The 21,823-nt window shown below is 45.1% G+C and overlaps 1 protein-coding gene and 1 non-coding gene across 2 annotated transcripts in view; both read left to right on the forward strand.

Annotated features, from left to right (window-relative positions):
- The window catches only part of LOC126278918 (dipeptidase 1-like), a 620,416-nt gene that overhangs the window by 576,416 nt on the left and 22,177 nt on the right, over window positions 1-21,823 (forward strand). The window lies entirely within an intron of this gene.
- Trnas-cga (transfer RNA serine (anticodon CGA)) lies at window positions 9,965-10,039 on the forward strand. The gene has a single exon. It is a non-coding gene; the product is annotated as a tRNA-Ser (tRNA).

Raw genomic sequence — 21,823 nt, forward strand, 5'->3', positions numbered from 1 at the left:
GGCCTATAGTTCAAATTTCAGTCCCAATTTAATAGTCTAAAAAGTCAGAAAGCTCCTTTAAAACACTGAAGGTTGTAGAAAGTTCAATTGTAGATGGGTATAATACCGACTGCCGAATCTGATTCTAACATACCGGCACATATTGCGCCGACAGCTACAGTACAGTTACAAGCAAACAGTTCATTTAATACTGTGGAGTGCCCGCCACGAATCCTCCTCTGTGTTAACCTCTTCGATTCAGAGTAGCGCATGCAACCTACGTCCTCAATTATTTGCTTGACGTATTCCAATCTCTGTCCTCGTCTGCAGTTTTTAGCTTCTACAGCGTCCGGCAGTACCATGGATGTTATTTCGTGATGTCTCAGCAGGAGACCTAGCATCTAGCCCCTTCTTCCTGTCAGTGTTTTCCATATATTCATTTCCTCGTCCATTCTACAGAGAACCTCCTTATTTTTCAGCTTAACAATCCACCCAATTTTCAACATTCTTCTGGTGCACATCTCAGATACTTAGGTTCTGTTCTTTTCTGGTTTTCCCGCAGTCCATTTCAGTACCATAGAACGCTGTGTCCCAGCAGTACATTCTCAGAAATTTATTCCTCTGATTAACGTCTATGTTTGATACTAGTAGACTTCTGTCGGACAGGAATGCCCTTTCTGCCATTGCTACTTTGCTTTTGATGCCATTCTTGCTCAAACCGTCATGCGTTATTTTGCTGCTTAGGCAACAGAATTCTTTAATTTCACAGACTTCGTGATCACCAGTAACGATGTTAAGTTTCTTTTTGCTCTCATTTCTGCTACGTCTAATTGCTTTCATCTTTCGTCAATTTACACTCAATGCTATATTCTGTACTCATTAGACTGTTGACTTTATTCTTAGGACAGCAATTTAGTCAGCGGATCTTATGATTGTCATCCTTTCAAATTTAATTTTCATTCCACTCCTGAACTTTTCTTTTATTTCCGTAACTTCTTCTTCGATGTATAGATTGAACACTAGGGGCGAAAGACTACATCACTGTCTTAAACTCTCGTTCATACGAGCTCTTCGTTCTTTGTCAGTCTTACTTTTCCCTCTTGGTTCTTGTGGGTATTGTATGTTACTCGTCTTACTCCTTTTTTTCCCAGAGTTTCGAACATATTACAGCACATTACATTGTCGAACGCTTTTTCCAGGTCGACAAATCCAATAATCTAATGAACATGCCTATAATTTTCTTCAGTCTTGCTTCCATTATCAAAGGCAAGGTCAGAATTCTCTCTCTGGTGTCCATCGTACTCATGTATAAAAGAGAAATGAAATATCAAAGAAAAATTATTAGCGCCATCCCATCGTTAATTCATTTTAGTTGGGATGACTTGATCAGCTCACACGTTCCAAATGTACTGATCACAAGCAGGACATCGATGCTCATCTTAGCAATGCAAATACAGAATTTTAACTAATTTAATCTGTAAAACCCGCTTACAGCGACGGGTGGTGGGGGGTGGGGGGAGGGGGTCGTTTGCGTTCTTGCTAACGTTATGGTTCACTCCAACTACCTCCATATGAGTCTTGTCGATGACCCTTCATTCTGTGGTAGCAGATACATACGTGTTAGGCAGTGTAAAGCAACGTTGAAGAAACCACCAGCTAATACCTACCAAACACAGGCCGTGTAACTCTAGCTGATAGTCAGTTCCTGAAAGTTCATGATTAAAAAATCGATCGTTCGGAATGTTCAGTCTGCTTGCAGAAAAGTGTTTAAAATTAGATGAACTCTGCATGTTATTCCTACTGAAATACATGAAATGGGTACCAAGTTCGTGTTTAATATATTAGCGTGACATCATTCAAGTTTCACTGTCTGTATAACAAATATTCACTCGAAACGCAGCCAGATTATTAGTAAGTCAGACCCGACTAATTGTCTCTTTCTACCAGTCACAGAGTTAAACAATCGGTTGGTACAAAATGGGTCTGAGCACTATGGGACTTAACATCTGTGGTCATCAGTCCCCTAGAACTTAGAAGTACTTAAACCTAACTAACCTAACGACATCACACACATCCATGCCCGAGGCAGGATTCGAACCTGCGACCGTAGCAGTCGCGCGGTTCCGGACTGTGCGCCTTAACCGCTAGACCACCGCGGCCAAACAATCGGTTGTTTCAGTGGTTTTATTCGCAAGAGGTGCTTGCCAAAATATTCCGTACACAGCACGAAACACGCCACGCACAGTTGTTACTACGACCAGAAGGTTCACAAACTCATATCTCTCAAACTCTTTAATTTTGAAACACCAAACTTTAATTAAAATGTTCTTAACTCTAGTCGCTTCAGTCACGATATGTTCGAACGGAAATTTTATCTAAACGACCAATAAGAACGTCCCTTGCACATCATTCTCGTCGCAAATCTTGCCTTATCTAATCACTAATTTGGTTGTGATTAAAGCCAGCAAACTTCAGTTTCTTGTATTTTGTTTAATGAAGGTAAACGAAGTGCGAAGTAGTCTTCAAACTGATGAAACTGATAAATTAACTTATTGCCGCTCTAACTTCCATTCTGGCTACTTTTATACAAAACAAGCACACACCGACATGCGTCACCTGAATCGTGGTTACAACATAACTTTCGCATGGTCCATTTGTACAAGGTTCTACGTAAAATGAAGTATTAAATTTTAACTTATGTTCCACATACACTCTCTCAATCATTCTCATCCACTCACACGACAAAATATAATCAAATAATAATTTTGACCGATTGTTGTATTACATAATGCTCAGTGACCAAACATTTATGCACTGATAACTTTGGAATGGCTTAAGATGATAATGAAAGTCAGTCTGTTATTGTTCCTAGCTTGGTTAGAAAATGAAGGTAGGTTTTAGGAGTTTTAGGTAATTCTCTTTATCTCCAAAATTGTAATAAAGAAAAATCTGAAAATTTTCACAGCATCATTCCATTAATCACAAAGCGATGTTTGCCAAATTTGAACAACATCGGAAATCAACTAATATGGATTATTAAGATTCGTAGGGGGAATGAATCATCATATCGACTGAATGTTACGCTATGCAGTTCTCACGGCAGGCAGCGTCAGCTGTGCTGTGAGCAAAGCGAAAAAATCCATAGCCATCCTGCAGCCACCGTAGCAGACGGCTGCGTGCCTTACTGAAACGTATGTCATATCGCAATAACTTTCCGCTTTACAGCAAATTTTTCTTCCAGAACTTACACGTCCGTATTGTGAACACTAAACAAGTATATTGCTGATGTGTTTTAATCAGATGTAGGAATAACATATCAGCAGTTCTGTGAACTGTCTTGTGGTTCCGTGACAACTAGCCCTTCGTTGCGCAAAATGCTGGAAAGAAAACCAAAGTGATCATAATTGTTGAGTGGGTTGGAGGTGCAGTGAACGACTTTCACCCTGTGACGACAACACGGTCGCGCCGTACAGATCAGCTGGGTTAGATGACGTCCACTACAGAGACACTCCTGTTTCTTGTTCAAGTGTGGTGCTTAGTTATTGTAACGACCGTAGATGGATTATTTGGTCGCCATCGTAACTCGATTATTGAATGAGTACAAGAGTATTTTGAACATCTATCTTACATACTTGTATTTAGGCATCATATGCGCACACTGTTAGATTGTGAAGGTCGGCATTTTTTCCAAAAATTACTACTTGCAGCTTCTGCAGATCATTATTAACAAGAGGGAGGAACCAAGCACACGGCAGCAGCACAATATAAGCTATTTTCATGAAAAATGTAAACAGGAAGAAATGGCTGATGTAATTGGGAATTACGCGCCCATGACGTTCTGTGGCACCATCAGCTGTCGATTACGAAATTTATATTCGTTAAATTGCATATCGTAAAAATAGCATGTTATTAATATTTCGCGGGGCACTGATTCATCGTTTGAGAAACCCTGGTCTAGTAGAGCGAACACAGAGACGCAGACTTTTCCGCAGTTTCTGCTTCTAACATAGGGGTTTATTAGGATATGCGTAATCGGTTCCTAAAGGCAAAACACGATTATTCTCTTAAAGTAGGACTGGAAGTTGTGAGTGAGGCGTGCGACCTTTCCTCATAATTTTTATTGTGATTCTGAAAAAGATGATAAGTTGCAAAAATTTCAACAAATATGAGACTTCGTTTTATATTCCGTCCGATTAACAATAAAGAGCGGCTGTTAATTGAATGGAGTAGGCACATGCACAGGTAACCCTGGTTCACACTGCGTCCGTCAGTCTGAGCGCCATCTCACTATATATGCTAGTCAAAACACTGCTTCCAATTACTTTACTTTGGAAACTAGCCGCATGTTTGTTAGTTGTTACCCTAAACTAATATGCAAGTGAAGGGGAAGAATCATGGTGTATGTAAATCACATGCAAGTGAGTTTACATTCAATCTGCACAATGTGTGTAATGCAGACTTACAACGGCTCTGATATAAATCCTACACTGAATGGCTAGCCTCTCATATAATTAAATCATTAAAGTAACTGAAACTTCCTGGCACATTAAAACTGTGTGCCCGACCGAGACTCGAACTCGGGACCTTTGCCTTTCGCGGGCAAGTGCTCTACCAACTTTTTTTTTTTTATTATTATCAGATTGACTTGGTATATTTCACGAGAATTCAGACAACCATAGTCAAATCATCATTTAATATTAGCTGCAAAAAGAAAATCAACAAATTAGGTGAAACACAAATAAAACATTTCTTCTGAAGGGGAAGACCAACCCGTTACCCCACCCGTATGAATTTTGGGTGTATATATATACATGCAAAAGAGAGAGAGAAAAAAAAATTTACGAAAAAATACAACAAGGGAGGGGACTCGAGCTCAGGGAAGAAACAGGAATCACAGGGGAACTTAACCAACCCCTTGACGGTTAAACACAAGAAAAAGCATATTCGCAAAAAGCGTTCGGTATTGTGGTAACCGCTGCCATTTCCAATGCGCAGTTGACAAATAATGGTGAAAAACGCGGGGATCTGGGTCATTACCGCCTTCAATGACGTAATGGACATAATAACCCAAGAGCCAAACAATCGTGTTCGTTTTCGTCTGAGGAAAATAAGAGATGTCCGGATGTAAGAAGATGTCGTCTGGGAATGCGGTTTCAGGCCCTCTAGTAAGAAAAGCTAATTGACGGCGGACCCAGAGCCAATGATCCCGTCCGCAAGCAACTAGCATGTGAAGTAAGGTGTCAGTTTGATGACATTCCTCACACTGATCAGTCGGACGAAGGCCAATACGAAAAAGACGATCACCAGTAGGTATCAGACGGTAAATGACCTTATACCACGTTGAAACAATCTCCATCGGCAAAATGGGAAGACTAAGATGAGACCAGACCGTTTTCCATGACGTTGGCGGGGAAGCAAGTTCAACAGAAGAAGGGAAACATGCTGTACCCCAACGGATTTGTAGCATGTTGGTAGTTATATGCGTCATAGAAAGTATATCAGCACCCAGAATACCGACAAGTACAAAGTATTCACGAATGTGCCGCAATTTAGGATTAATCCGTCCAACATCAACAGGAGGGGTCAGACTGGCCGGCCGGAGGCGGGAAAGTAAACGAGAGGTGACTGAATGCGGAGCCCGCGTACAGGTTAAAACATTGCGGCGGGCAAATAAGATGGACGTCTTCACTTTGATATCTGAAAGACCCAATCCTCCAAGCTTCCGAGGCCTGGCCACAACTTCATACCGGACACGGAAGACATGGCGGCGCCACAGAAATCGACTAGACAGCTGTTTCAGCCTGCGGGCCATCATCGCGGGAAGCGGGAAGACCTGCGCAACGTAGTATATTTTACTGAAGACATAGGTCTCTAAAACCCGTGCCTTGTGAAGGAGGCTAAGGGAACGGCGGTCATGTTCAAGGATCGCCCCGTGAACACGACTCGTAACCTCACGCCAATTTAGTGCCGCCATTTTGATCGGATTACGATCCACTATGATCCCCAAGGTCTTATGGCGATCGACAACCGTCGCCCAAGGAATGACGACATGATCAAAGCCTCTCAACGGCAGGAACGTGCATTTGCGATCATTAATGCGAGCACCAGCAAGACCACAAAATGAATCCAAGGTATCCTTAAGCCGCGGTATATCCTCGGCATGTCGTACTAAAACCATGACGTCATCGGCGTATGCACGGACTGCAAAAATTTCCCCCAATATATTCCAGCCACGTAAGTGCATGGTGAGATGGCGAAGTAAGGGCTCTAAGGATAGAACAAAAAGTGACATGGATAAGGGGCTTCCCTGGGGTAACCCCCGGGGGGTAGGGTGACCGTTCACAATCACCGAGACACTGATACCGGTAAAAAGATTAGTTAAGACTTGTCGAGCATCATTATTAAAGCCGACAGCGGTGAGCACTCTCGATAAAAAATCATGGCTGACGCGATCGAACGCTTTTTGGAAATCAAGAAAAAGCAAAGCCCCTGGGATATTAGCGGCAGCCGCCACCGAGATTACATCGCGACATTCGAGAACGGAAGTCAGTATCGTGCGTCCAGGCACACAGCTTTGGTGGGCGGCAGTAATGGTATCGAGCAGCTTAGAGAGACGGATATTAATTGCTCGAGCGACAAGTTTATAATCAAAGTTAAGGAGAGTAATAGGACGGAGGGAATCAATTGCAGGTCGACCTGTGGATTTCGGGAGGAGGACCATTCTGCCTTCCTGAAAAGGAGCAGGAAGTGAGACTCCCCGCATCACTTCATTTACCATTGACGTTAAGGTGTCACCAATGAGCGGCCAAAATTGAACATAGAACTCCTTAGGAATACCATCTAATCCAGGCGACTTGCGGGAGTGCGATCCTGCAACAACATCATATATGTCATCCTTCTGAAAGGGACGCAGAAAGGCGTCGTTTAATTGAGGAGTGACGACGCGAGGCAGCAAGGAGGTAAAGTCGTCAAGAGAGGTTTCCGCCGGGACATGAGTATCGTACAGATCAGTAAAATAGGTGTAAACGAAGTCAGAAATGTCACGGTGAGAGGTGAACACGCGGCCGTCAGCGGTTGTGAGGGAGGCAAGGCACCCACGTTTCCGGCGCGACCGTAAACGGACTAGATGGTAGAGTGACGTCAGTTCCTCTTGTAGAAGGGAACGTGGTTGAGACCTCGTCCGCAGGCCCTCCATTTGAATGCGTTTGAGCTGCAGCAATTTGGCTTTGATGCGCTGTATATCAGTAACCCGGAGGGGAGCATGCGTAGCACTATCGTACAGTTGACGTAAGACAGAATAGTAAAATTCTTGCGTTCGTCGATCTTCTGCCACCTTCGCAGCCCCAAAACGCATGAGAGCCCTACGGATGTGAGGTTTTGCATACAGTGTCCACCATGCCACGATAGACGGGTACCGGTCCATAGTACGAGAACAACGAGTCCAAATGTCCTCCAGGACGATACCAAGGGAGGTATCTTGCAAATACGCGATATTGAGCATCCAAGGAGGACGAAACAATTTTACCGGTTGTCGCTCGTAATTAAACGTAACGGCTACAGCGCAATGATCAGTAAAAGAGGCTGGTATCACATCAACAGCCAGAAGTTGCCCACACAAGGAATCGGAAAGGTAAAAGCGATCGAGGCGACTGCTAGACGTGGGAGTAAAGTAGGTATGTCGCACAAGTGTAGGATAGCGAGAAACCCACACGTCACGCAGGTGCAAGGAGCGCACAAGGTCGTCGAGTTCTTTACTGAAATTAAAATTAGGAGACTGATCTACCGGCCGTAGAACACAATTGAAGTCCCCACCTAAAATTATCTTTGTCGGGGATTTACGAAGCAGGTAAATGACTTCTTCTTTATAGAAACTCGAGCGTGCGGTAGTACAACCCGAACCAGAAGGGGCATAAAGAAGGAGTAAACTGAGATCATAAAACGTGCACCCGATCCCCCTTCCACTGTCAAGTACTTCGAAATTCATCAACGGAATGCCTTCTCTATAAAACAAGGCAGTGCCCGTAGAAAGATCGGAAGCGACATTAAAAAACGTCGAGAACCCAGGAATGGAAAACTGGTCGAATAGGACTTCCTGTAAAAAAACAACATCTGCCCCAGACTGATAGATAAACTGTCGCAAAGCGGCGAGCCGAAGCTCAGAACATATTCTGTTAATATTCAGAGTAAGAAATGTATATGCTTGCATGGAACTTCAACCTAGAAAGAAAAACAGAGATCGGTAGAGAGCCGTCAGCTGACGGAGCAGCATACAAGTAATCATACCAGAAACAAGCGCTGAACCACAGAGAGAAAAACTACGAAACAGAACCCTCATCTTCCCACTGCTTTTTCTTCGGCCGTGACGCGGCTCTCCGTGGCTGTTTACGGATTCGACTGCGGCTCCGCGGTGCCGACGCTGCAGCGTTCGGCTGCGTAGGAGCATCATGTAGACATTCCGTGTCAGATTGCGAGAGAGAGGCCTCTACATCCCACTCGTCCGCAGACATGGGTTCACGGTGGGACAGTTGGTGAATAACAACGGGATCCACTGGCTCTGGAGAATCAATCAGTTGTTTGATGGGAGGAGGCTGTGACCCAGAGGGGGCGACAGAAATTCCAGAAGGGGGATGCGAAACAGAGTCAATAGGAGAAGTGTCAGAGAGAATCGGAGAAGACACGTGGCAACCAGAAGCAGGTTCCGTCACGGGCGTCTCCGAAGAGGCTGCCGCGGTAGCAGGAACAACGTCAGATAAGGTGTCAGGGAGCTTCTGCAAAGGCGTGATAGCACCTGTGGCTGCCTCATCCACGATTTCCGACTGAGAAAGAGAGTCCTTTACCGGAGGCCCATCGGAAGGGCGAGCCAATAAGGAAGATTCATCAGCCGCATCATCCTGTGTTCGCCGACGCTTGTTGTGAGAAATCAGCGCGGGAACATCGGAATTATGGGCAGCAACATCCCTACTCAAGGACAACGGGGGAAAATCACGGCCGTTGTCGGGCAACGGATCACTGCGTCCCTCAGTAACAGTGAGCGATTCAGTCCGAGATCCTTGCGGGAGAAGATCAGCTAAAGTCAATTTTTTACGCTGTTCGTATGTAGGTTTTAATACCACCACACGCCGCGGACAATTAGTACGGAAATGACCAGTTTCATTACAATAATAACATGTTCCTTCCTGGCCACTGTACGTGATATGGACCCTATAACCACATACCAGTAGGTGAGAAGGAATAGGTTTTTTGACCACCATTTCCACCGACCGAATACCACTATAAACCTGTAAGCGGTGCTGAGCAGACCAGCGTTCCTTTCGAATATGGCGTACGTCCCCATAAGGAAGCAAAACGGACTTCAGAAAAGAGTCGTCAACCTCGGGCGGAAGGTTAAATACCCGAACATTCGTATATACCACTTCTGCATTTGCCAAGAGAACCATACTAGTGGAACCATCACGGTGCGTAAAGGGTACCTGAGAACCATGACGAGAAAGTAGCCTATCAACCTGGAGCGGGTCAAGAACTTAACAAAAAACACATATTATTCGCTGTCGAAATATGAGGTATGCACCTGATCAGTAGTGACCTTAACTGTATCGACTAACCAGTCATGTATCTCCAAAGAACCGGGCTGGACGTGACGCGTGGATTTGTCAAAGGTAAAACTGACTGTACCTGTACGCGGAACTTTCGTGGGAACCATGGTGGACATCACGGCGAGAGACGACGCCGCGACAGGAAGGGCCGCACGAACACCAAACACCAGCCGACAACCAGCGATGCGACGCGCACGGAGACCAACACGGCACTAAACTGACAGGAGGAAAACACGCTGCGCTACGGTAGAGGCGGAACTAAGAGCACGACCTAGTCGCCCGACGCGCGAAGCGAGAATGACGGAACTGAGCTACCGAAGCACGACTCACGCCCGGTACTCACACCTTTACTTCTGCCAGTATCCGTCTCCTACCTTCCGGGCGTGAGTCGTGCTTCGGTAGCTCAGTTGGTAGAGCACTTGCCCGCGAAAGGCAAAGGTCCCGAGTTCGAGTCTCGGTCGGGAACACAGTTTTAATCTGCCAGGAAGTTTTATATCAGCGCACACTCCGCTGCAGAGTGAAAATCTCATTCTGGAAACATCCCCCAGGCTGTGGCTAAGCCATGTCTCCGCAGTTTCCTTTCTTTCAGGAGTGCTAGTTCTGCAAGGTTCGCAGAGGAGCTTCTGTAAAGTTTGGAAGGTAGGAGACGGATACTGGCAGAAGTAAAGCTGTGAGTACCGCGTGTGAGTCGTCCTTCGGTAGCTCAGTTGGTAGAGCACTTGCCCGCGAAAGGCAAAGGTTTCGAGTTCGAGTCTCGGTCGGGCACACAGTTTTAATCAGCCAGGAAGTTACATTGAAACTGCTGAAATCATAGGGTGCCAAATCCAAAGCAGTATCCACCGACATCAAACATGGCGGAGTTTGCATTTATTGTTCGTCTTGAGCAATATCTCTTACCGTAAGTAAACTTTGACTCGTTTAAAAGAAATCGTTTAAATTAAACATGAGCCCAGTCTTTTGCAAAGGATTTTTCGTGCCCTTCTCACGAAGGTAATCATTTGTCCCAAACTTTAATACGTAGTTCTTACTGAAGTTTCAAATTATTTGGGCCTAAGATTTAAGCTCTAGTGATTTGTAGGAAATATTCCATCTCCATAGCTCAGCGGTCAGTGTATCCGTGTGCAATACTGAGGACAAGTGTTCGATTTCCGACACTGCCAAGGATTTTTTCGTGGCCGAAGGATTGGAATGGGGTGTATACAGCCTCGTGGGGTCAACGGGGTGTTACCTGAACGAAAATTAGAGGTTCCGAGACCAGCCCTGATTGGCCTGGGAGACCAACTGAGGAGCTATTCGTCCGATATGTAGCGTTTGCAATGTCAAGAAATCCGACAACGACTGGAGACCGTTGTGCCCACCACATGCTCCTCCATGCCGCATCAAGTGACGTTACTGGCAGAGAATGACACTCCGGTCGGGAGGGACTGTGTGTCCCGTTTATGGACAAATGCGTAACTTTACCCTTTTTACTGTTTTTTTCATCCAGTGCCATCAAGTACACTCCTGGAAATTGAAATAAGAACACCGTGAATTCATTGTCCCAGGAAGGGGAAACTTTATTGACACATTCCTGGGGTCAGATACATCACATGATCACACTGACAGAACCACAGGCACATAGACACAGGCAACAGAGCATGCACAATGTCGGCACTAATACAGTGTATATCCACCTTTCGCAGCAATGCAGGCTGCTATTCTCCCATGGAGACGATCGTAGAGATGCTGGATGTAGTCCTGTGGAACGGCTTGCCATGCCATTTCCACCTGGCGCCTCAGTTGGACCAGCGTTCGTGCTGGACGTGCAGACCGCGTGAGACGACGCTTCATCCAGTCCCAAACATGCTCAATGGGGGACAGATCCGGAGATCTTGTTGGCCAGGGTAGTTGACTTACACCTTCTAGAGCACGTTGGGTGACACGGGATACATGCGGACGTGCATTGTCCTGTTGGAACAGCAAGTTCCCTTGCCGGTCTAGGAATGGTAGAACGATGGGTTCGATGACGGTTTGGATGTACCGTGCACTATTCAGTGTCCCCTCGACGATCACCAGAGGTGTACGGCCAGTGTATCAGATCGCTCCACACACCATGATGCCGGGTGTTGGACCTGTGTGCCTCGGTCGTATGCAGTCCTGATTGTGGCACTCACCTGCACGGCGCCAAACACGCATACGACCATCATTGGCACCAAGGCAGAAGCGACTCTCATCGCTGAAGACGACACGTCTCCATTCGTCCCTCCATTCACGCCTGTCGCGACACCACTGGAGGCGGGCTGCACGATGTTGGGGCGTGAGCGGAAGACGGCCTAACGGTGTGCGAGACCGTAGCCCAGCTTCATGGAGACGGTTGCGAATGGTCCTCGCCGATACCCCAGGAGCAACAGTGTCCCTAGTTTGCTGGGAAGTGGCGGTGCGGTCCCCTACGGCACTGCGTAGGATCCTACGGTCTTGGCGTGCATCCGTGCGTCGCTGCGGTCCGGTCCCATGGCGACGGGCACGTGCACCTTCCGCCGACCACTGGCGACAACATCGATGTACTGTGGAGACCTCACACCCCACGTGTTGAGCAATTCGGCGGTACGTCCACCCGGCCTCCCGCATGCCCACTATACGCCCTCGCTCAAAGTCCGTCAACTGCACATACAGTTCACGTCCACGCTGTCGCGGCATGCTACCAGTGTTACAGACTGCGAAGGAGCACCGTATGCCATGGCAAACTGGCTGACACTGAGGGCGGCGGTGCACAAATGCTGCGCAGCTAGCGCCATTCGACGGCCAACACCGGGGTTCCTGGTGTGTTCGCTGTGCCGTGCGTGTGATCATTGCTTGTACAGCCCTCTCGCAGTGTCCGGAGCAAGTATGGTGGGTCTGACACACCGGTGTCAATGTGTTCCTTTTTTCCATTTCCTGGAGTGTAGTGGCAACATTTCATTAACCGAATCAATTAATACTTTTTTAATTTGTGCCAGATTTTGTACATGTTGTTTGTATATCATTTTATTGTTTCTGTGACACAGCTTGTAAATAATTTTCAAACGTAACCCACTACGCTCTTTCAACCGTTGTCGATGTCGATGAGCAGATACAGACGATGTTGTGTTAACATTTATTCATCGGTTAAGGAATCTATGCTTCAGTTAAAGCATATCAAATCTTGTTCTAGAGATGTCAAAAACCGTTGTGTTAATGTTGAATCCCCTTGTAAAAATGGCTCTGAGCACTATGGGACATATCATCAATGGTCATCAGTCCCCTTGAACTTAGAACTACTTAAACCTAACTAAGCTAAGGACATCACACAACATCCAGTCATCACGAAACAGAGAAAATCCCTGACCCTGCCGCGAATCGAACCTGGGAACCCGGGCATGGGAAGCGGGAACGCTACCACACGACCACGAGCTGCGGACAATCCCCTTCTATGTTTCCCATGTCTATTCTGAATCTCTGCTTATCATGATAAAATATAATGGCTGTCATAGGAATGGCATTTTTAATCTTGAGCGTATCAACTTAATGTTTAGTTTCTGAGGGCTTGTCAGTATCGATTTTTTTTTAGAAAGTGAGTCCAAAGTTGTCTTAGAATGCACGGCTTTCTGATGTAGTCGTAGTTGAATGTCATTTACTCATTCTACAATTTAGTTCATGTATCAAATGATTCAGTACACTACATCCTTTTCGAAAACCCTCTTGTTCGTTTACATAGGCTTTTGTGAAAGTTTCAATAAATATCATATACATTGTACAGAGACAGCTGAAAGTCAACAGATTTTTCTTGTCTGACTCCTTTCCGTGAAGTATAATTATTAGAACCTTTTTTCCATGTTTTGAAAACGGTGTATCTGTGCACACTTTAAGTAATTTCGGTTCTTCCTTTTGTTTAGATAACATCAAACTTCAATCATTTCTTTTGAAATACGATTGTCTTCAAACTCCATTTCTTTTTCCATACCTGGAAGCGTAATATACACACATGAGGCAATGTACAAGACATCTCGTAAAATTACATTGTGATTTAAAGTTTTTCACGACACTTATACATGTAAATCAATGAAATTGCAGATCAGGTCATTTTAAAAGAGAATATCCGCTCTCATTCAATTCAGTCCCGCCTACACACAAACATATACTCATGCGCACTTGTAGAGAGAAAGGAAGAGGCTGAATTTAATCTGAGTAAAGCATTGAATTCGACATAACGTGAGATATATTTCTTCCCGGAAGTTTGAGCGGAAACGCTTGCAGAGGTTATCCGCAGCACCTAATGAAGTCATAAAACATTCAGCATACCGAAAGCGTGGTCCCATGCAATATTCATAGCATCCAGCTCACATATCCGCCTCGCCGTCCTATAAATTTCATTTCTTTTTGATCTCAATCTGACAGACGTTCCGTAGCAGCTCTTTTGTATGTTTGTACGAAATTTAAACCAGAAAAAAATTGTAATTTAGATAAAATGCTGTAAAGGTTTTTGACGTGTAATTAGTGCGAAAGTTATAATTTTCTTTCCCTCGTGCTCCAGGAGGTGCGTGAGAGTGAATAGTGACAACTATCCGGGAAATATTACTGAAAATACGTTCCATACCAAATACAGTTTTGCGCTGCATGTTACGAATTGCCTCAGATACATTTTTTCACAATACTGATTATTTCCGCCGTGCTGCAGAATCTGCAAAAACTAATATGACATGTTTGGCTAGAATAATTCAGAAACACTAGCTAGTAGGAATATCTTGCAATAAATTGTTTAAAATGGACGTACGACCAGTTTTCACTAACATAGACGTATACCTGTGACGATGTTGCACTCAAAAGAAGACAAAAAAAGATCAGATACATGCTGAAAACTCATGAACTGACAATCGAAATACAATGAGGAATAGGCTACTTTAAAAGTTAATGCTGTACTCTGCTCCTTTCCCCGAAAGTATGTGTTTCGATCACATCTTGTTACTCACTTGATGTTCTAGTAACGATGACTTTCACTACACGTATTACATAACCAACTCCCCTCAGATTTCGCTCACAACAGGGAACACTGAGGGCTGTGGAACGAGTCAAATATGTGTCGACAGAGAAAAGCTCCTTCTATAGACACCATTAACAGTTAAATGTCATCACTATACTGTTGATTGAAACTCCGCCTGATAGCTCCGCGGGTTTGCTCATAGCATTCAAGTTTCAGGCATAAGTGCCGGGTCCGGATCCAATTCCTAGCCCCATGGATTAATGGCGAAGGCCAATGTGCTAGCCATGTTGGAAGTTGTCTTTGGAAGGTTTCCCTTGTCCGAATAAATGAATACTAGGCTGTTTCCCATGTCCCACCTCAGTTACATTATTCTCAAACGCTTCGAAAACGTTCTCATAGTTTTAGATAGCCTAACACTTGACGTAGACAATGGGATTTACCAACTTCGTGCCGAAAGATGAGGGGAAAAAAGGTTTCCGATAGGAAGTGCATCCTGGCACCCTCTATCAATAGCATTGCCAAATCCAGATAAAAATTCCACCTCGTGAATATACGAGACAAGTCCAAAACAAATTTGTGCTACGCTTTGAAAAAAAGAGAAGCAACTTATCTGTGTGGTGACTGAATCGAATCCTGGTTTCAAATCATAATAATCATATATAGTCACAGAAGTGACAGAAGTCATGGGATCCCGATATGCCCGCATCTCGTGGTCGTGCGGTAGCGTTCTCACTTCCCACGCCCGGGTTCCCGGGTTCGATTCCCGGCGGGGTCAGGGATTTTCTCTGCCTCGTGATGGCTGGGTGTTGTGTGATGTCAATAGGTTAGTTAGGTCTACGTAGTTTAAACTTCTAGGGGACTGATGACCATGGATTTTAAGTCCCATAGTGCTCAGAGCCATGGCAGTAGTATTTCGTAAACATGGTGTATCAGGGCAGCAGACTGACGCAGCTTTTACGAGATTATAAGATGAATATAAACGAAAGTGTAATAAGGAGAGCTGACATAAATTGAGAAAAGACAGTAAAAGAAGCAGATGAGTTTTGCTATTTATGCAACAAATTTTTAACGATAGCTGAAGCATAGAGTATACAACTTGCAGACTGACACCGCAAAAGCGTTTCTGAAACAGAGGTATTTGTGTAAGTTGGAATGGCAAGAAGTCTTCCGAAGGTAACTGTAAAGAGTAAAGCCTTGTAGAGTAAATAAATATTAACGAAAAAAAGTTCATGCTAGACTTTTGAAACATGGTGTAACAGACGAATGCTGAACATTACTTGGGTGGGTCTTTCTGAATGTATTTGCATGGAGTGTAGCTCTATACGGAAATGAAAAGTGGGCGGAAACAGTTAAGACACGAGCAGCATCGATGTTTCTGAAATAAGGAATGCTGAATGTTGGATGCGGAGATCGTAGAACTAATGACGAGGCTAGAAATAGAATTAAGGAGAAACAAAATTTATGCCACACATTGACTACAGGAAGAGATCAGTCGATAGGTCACATCCTGAAGCATCAAAGTGGTGTGATTTTGGTAATGGATGGATGTGCGACTCTATTAATTTGCATAGGCCAACTATACAATTTCAGATTCATGTAGGTTGCCGTAGTTACGTAGAGATGAAAACGCTTCCCAAACATTGGCTTGCTGGAAGACCTCTCGCATAAAAACTTCAATAACAACTGATTTCTGTGATCCGGTCTTTCAGAAAATATATTTCGTTGCTGTAAATACACTCCGAAATTCACCAAATGAGGTGACGCAGTGGTTAGCACACTGGACTCTCATTCGGGAGGACGATGGTTCAAACCCGCGTCCAACCATCCTGATTTATCCGTGATTTCCCTAAACCACTCCAGAGATGGTTCCTTTGAATGTGCACGGCCGATAATCTTTCCCTAATCCGAAGAGCTCGCAATTTGGTCCCCTCGCCAAAGCCAAACATCCAACTAGTTCGAAATTCATTTTCTACATCCCACTAACACCTGACATTTGTACCGGAATATCACAGTCTCATGACCGTGTCTTTGCATGTGAACTCGATATTATTCTGTACGCATGCATTGATACCAAATTTTTTGCACTAAAATAACTGAAAAATTTGGTGTCATCCTGGGCCAGCTGAGTAAAACGTGTTGTAAAACTTGCTTTGCGACATAGCATGGCAATCACTGGGTGCTGCGATGAAACACCTCTATTTCATAGACAATACGTACTCTTTCTCCCCTTTTATTTATAAGCTCACTAATGCGCATCCGTCTTGATACTTCACGAACGCTCCGCTGAACAGAAATTTTACATCGCTCAGACGCTCGGTGTAAAATGTTGCATGGATCTTGTACGTAAACAGGTGTCCATTTTACGCTACTTGTAAAGCGAGCTTTAGTCTTAACTCATTTTTATGTTGTCTTTAAGTGGCCTAAGACGTTGCTCTTGCTTGTCACTTTTTGGTAGTCTCCGTTACACTGGACAGGAAATAGAAAAGTGGCCTGTTAATAATTCATGCACCATTAAAGGCGCAACCCGGTTTACATCATCTGCCATGGGTGGAGTCGATGTAAGTTGGGGTGTGCTATCTTACGGTGCATGAAATACTTCCCTGGCTACTCATTTTTCTATTCTCTAATCCTAATCACGACTTCACTACATCGCCACGGATTCACATTCCTGCCATCTACCTGCCGTCTCTGTGGATCAGCAATCTAATTACTGCTATGAGCAAAGGCATATTAATTACTGAACGCAATACGTGTTCGGTTACTACGTCTCTTCACAATGAGCTACCGACTGCGCAGTTCCCGACTGCATTTTACACAAATATCATGTATTTATGTGAACTAGGAGTAGACAAATGTAAAATAATTGCAGTATTTATAAATGATTTTAAGCCACAAAACAATGGGTTTTAAAAGCAGCTTAGGTAGTATGCCTGTTCGCTACTCACACCACCGAAGAAATACAGAACAAGAGTGAGAGAGTGCACAATATTATACACTCCTGGAAATGGAAAAAAGAACACATTGACACTGGTGTGTCAGACCCACCATACTTGCTCCGGACACTGCGACAGGGCTGTACAAGCAATGATCACACGCACGGCACAGTGGACACACCAGGAACCGCGGTGTTGGCCGTCGAATGGCGCTAGCTGCACAGCATTTGTGCATCGCCGCCGTCAGTGTCAGCCAGTTTGCCGTAGCATACGGAGCTCCATCGCAGTCTTTAACACTGGTAGCATGCCGCGACAGCGTGGACGTGAACCATATGTGCAGTTGATGGACTTTGAGCGAGGGCATATAGTGGGCATGCGGGAGGCCGGGTGGACGTACCGCCGAATTGCTCAACACGTAGGGTGTGAGGTCTCCACAGTACATCGATGTTGTCGCCAGTGGTCGGCGGAAGGTGCACGTGCCCGTCGACCTGGGACCGGACCGCACCAACGCACGGATGCACGCCAAGACCGTAGGATCCTACGCAGTGCCGTAGGGGACCGCACCGCCACTTCTCAGCAAATTAGGGACACTGTTGCTCCTGGGGTATCGGCGAGGACCATTCGCAACCGTCTCCATGAAGCTGGGCTACGGTCCCGCACACCGTTAGGCCGTCTTCCGCTCACGCCCCAACATCGTGCAGCCCGCCTCCAGTGGTGTCGCGACAGTCGTGAATGGAGGGACGAATGGAGACATGTCGTCTTCAGCGATGAGAGTTGCTTCTGCCTTGGAGCCAATGATGGTCGTATGCATGTTTGGCGCCGTGCAGGTGAGCGCCACAATCAGGACTGCATACGACAAAGGCACACAGGGCCAACACCCAGCATCATGGTGTGGGGAGCGATCTCCTACACTGGCCGTACACCTCTGGTGATCGTCGAGGGGACACTGAATAGTGCACGGTACATCCAAACCGTCATCGAACCCATCGTTCTACCATTCCTACACCGGCAAGGGAACTTGCTGTTCCATCAGGACAATGCACGTCCGCATGTATCCCGTGCCACCCAACGTGCTCTAGAAGGTGTACGTCAACTACCCTGGCCAGCAAGATCTCCGGATCTGTCCCCCATTGAGCATGTTTGGGACTGGATGAAGCGTCGACTCACGCGGTCTGCACGTCCAGCACGAACGCTGGTCCAACTCAGGCGCCAGGTGGAAATGGCATGGCAAGCCGTTCCACAGGACTACATCCAGCATCTCTACGATCGTCTCCATGGGAGAATAGCAGCCTGCATTGCTGCGAAAGGTGGATATACACTGTACTAGTGCCGACATTGTGCATACTCTGTTGCCTGTGTCTATGTGCCTGTGGTTCTGTCAGTGTGATCATGTGATGTATCTGACCGCAGGAATGTGTCAATAAAGTTTCCCCTTCCTGGGACAATGAATTCACGGTGTTCTTATTTCATTTTCCAGGAGTGTATAAAAACTACATAAGATTCTTAGTACTTCATTTTTTTTTATCGACAGGCCATTTAAACATCGCTTCTATCGCTTGAGCCCTGTCCCACAGTTACGCTGGGTCAGCCATCGTTAATCGGATGCGGCATGTTAATGGTGAAGTAGTGGCCGGGTGCCCTTCCTGCCGCCACCCCGTACCCCTGGGACGGAATTAGTGTACCACAAGTGTCTGCGTCGAGTGTAATGCATGGAATAGTGCGAAAGTGTTCAGAAGTCTGCGAGCCGTGTAACAGAGGCGGAACATGGGGACCAGCCCGATATTCACCTAGCGGGATGTGGAAAACCGCCTAAAAACCACACTCAGTTTGGCCGGCACATCGGCCCTCGTCGTTCGATCCGGGGCCGGCGTGCCTACCCGAGTCCAGGGAGCAGCGCGGCAGCGCTCTCGGCCACCCTGGCGGGTGCCATTTAAACATCGCTGATAACCGATAAATGACCACTGTGGGATTTCATTAAATAACAAGACATTGTGTGAGGTCTTTCTCCTCACGGAGAGGCTATGAAAGAAAAGAACATATCCAAGGAGACTGATTCTTCACGCACGTCAATGAAATTACATTATTCTACAAAAAGGAACAGTTCAATATTTGTTTCTCCCCTATTCCAATAATACAGTTTGAACAATCGTTATGTCACTACAGTCTTGTTTCCAAGGGCTTTAGAACGATGCTACAAATGTATGACGTTCCATTAAAATAAAAGTACTTGCTTCAGTATTTCGTCTGCAGCTCGTGGTCTTTCGGTAGCGCTCTCGCTTTCCGCCCACGGGGTCCCGAGTTCGATTGCCGGCGGGGTCAGTGATTTTCCCTGCCTCGAGATCACTGGGAGTTGCTGTGTTGTCTTCATCATCATCATTGATCCCCATTACGGTCGGAGGAAGGCAATGGCAAACCACCTCCACTATGACTCTTCTCGCGGAGTATGGGACCTCACCATCATCAGTTTCTCTGATGATACAAGAGTTGAGAAATGTAAGGGCCCTTCTGCTTACTGTCATTTGCTGAAAATCGCTATCGATATATGGAACTGGTCACGAAATAAAAGCGGTAATAACTGTGGGTGACTTGCCCTTTATATCTGTAAAATAACTGTATACTGAACATTTTACCTGTGTTCGCCAACTTTAAAAACATAATTTTTTAACGGCTGTGTTTTTACAAACGAAAATCCATAGAAACCAAACTTTTTTTATGAAAGCTGCCCCTCGCTTATTGTGTTTTTTCCCAAATTTATGTCCGCCACGGTGGCCGAGCGGTTCTCGGCGCTTCAGTCCGGAACCGCGCTGCTGATACTGAGAGGCACCAATATGCCTTGCTCATACTGTGGCATCAAGCAGTCAGACCTGCAAGATGAGTGGTCTGCCAAGCGAGTGGATTTATTCTTATTTATCGCAAAACATCAATGATTGATTATGAACTCTAGTACTCACAATTAAACTACAAATTATTCTCATGTTTGAACATTACGCAACGGAAACGGATAAGGCACATCTGACTATTAAAAATTTACACAACTCTGATTGTTCACTACGCAATGGCAATACCACCTTTTCTTTCTTATTCAACGGTTTTGATCAACAAGTGGCCATCGCACTGAATATGAATGGCGCACACATTATAAATTCTGGATATCATGGCTATACATTATTCGAAGAACATGGCTACCCATCTTTTCCTTTTCACTATCTTTTTTATTCGGATAAAATCAATAACCTAAACACACCTTTACATTTTATACAACAATTACACATGAGAAACTCCGCCCAGTGGACATGGCTTTACATTGGTGATTCTCTATCTTACGGTCTCGTTATTATCCAACACTGCAGTGCACTTTGTGGATACGATGGTGGATCTTTTGCTGTATCTCACACTTCGACTCTCACACCCATCATCACGAAAATTTACTCCAGACCGAGCGGTACAAAAAAGAACATGCATATTCCACTACCTCTGAACTTATCTTGCTACTCTCCCATGCAAACCACACATACTTAAATTACATGAAATACATCACACTGGCAACATCCATCACAAAGAATAGTCACAACGTTAGAATCACTTCAAATTCAGCTTTCCGACTTCAATTAGTTTTCATCCCAGTTCCACACGACACTGCCCCACTTCGTAACTTTTCTTTCCTACCACGAACTCTGGAGGATATATGCACGTGTTCCTGTGGAATTCAAGTCAAGTCGTGTTTCTGGATAGACGGCTAACTCACCTCGCTTCGCTCTCAGAGTATTAGAGTTTGAATTTAGCATCACACGGAAACATAACACACAATGGTAATATTAATATCACACTCATCTTTCCTATCACGAACTGTGGAGAATATATGCACGTATTCCTGTGTAAGCCAAGTGGCGTTGCTGGATCGACGGATGACTCACCTTCCTTCTCTCTCAGAGTATTATTAGAGTTTAAATTCAGCGTTACACGGAAACATAACACGCAAAGTAATATTAAGAACATATTCGTCACACTCGCGAGTTCTTAACTGATACCATGGACGAGTACTTCTCTTTATCCTTTGTCTCATACACAGATTGAGACACACACAGTACTCACCACGTGGAAGTACTCGTCTCTAATTTCAAGTCCTGCACACGCCATTTCTTAAATATTTTCAACTTACAGTACACACGCCAGTAATTCAGCTTAACTTTAGCACTCGGAAGTATTTCAACTTAGTACTAGCACCCACAAGTATTTCAACTGATTGCTACACGTGGTGTCACTGTGACCGTTGGTCACTTCCGAAGATTACTATGATCCCCTTAATGTTACCTGCCTGTCATTTAATTCTCCTTCCAAAAGTT

Source organism: Schistocerca gregaria, chromosome 6 (assembly GCF_023897955.1).
Source record: "Schistocerca gregaria isolate iqSchGreg1 chromosome 6, iqSchGreg1.2, whole genome shotgun sequence".
Lineage (NCBI taxonomy): Eukaryota > Metazoa > Arthropoda > Insecta > Orthoptera > Acrididae > Schistocerca > Schistocerca gregaria.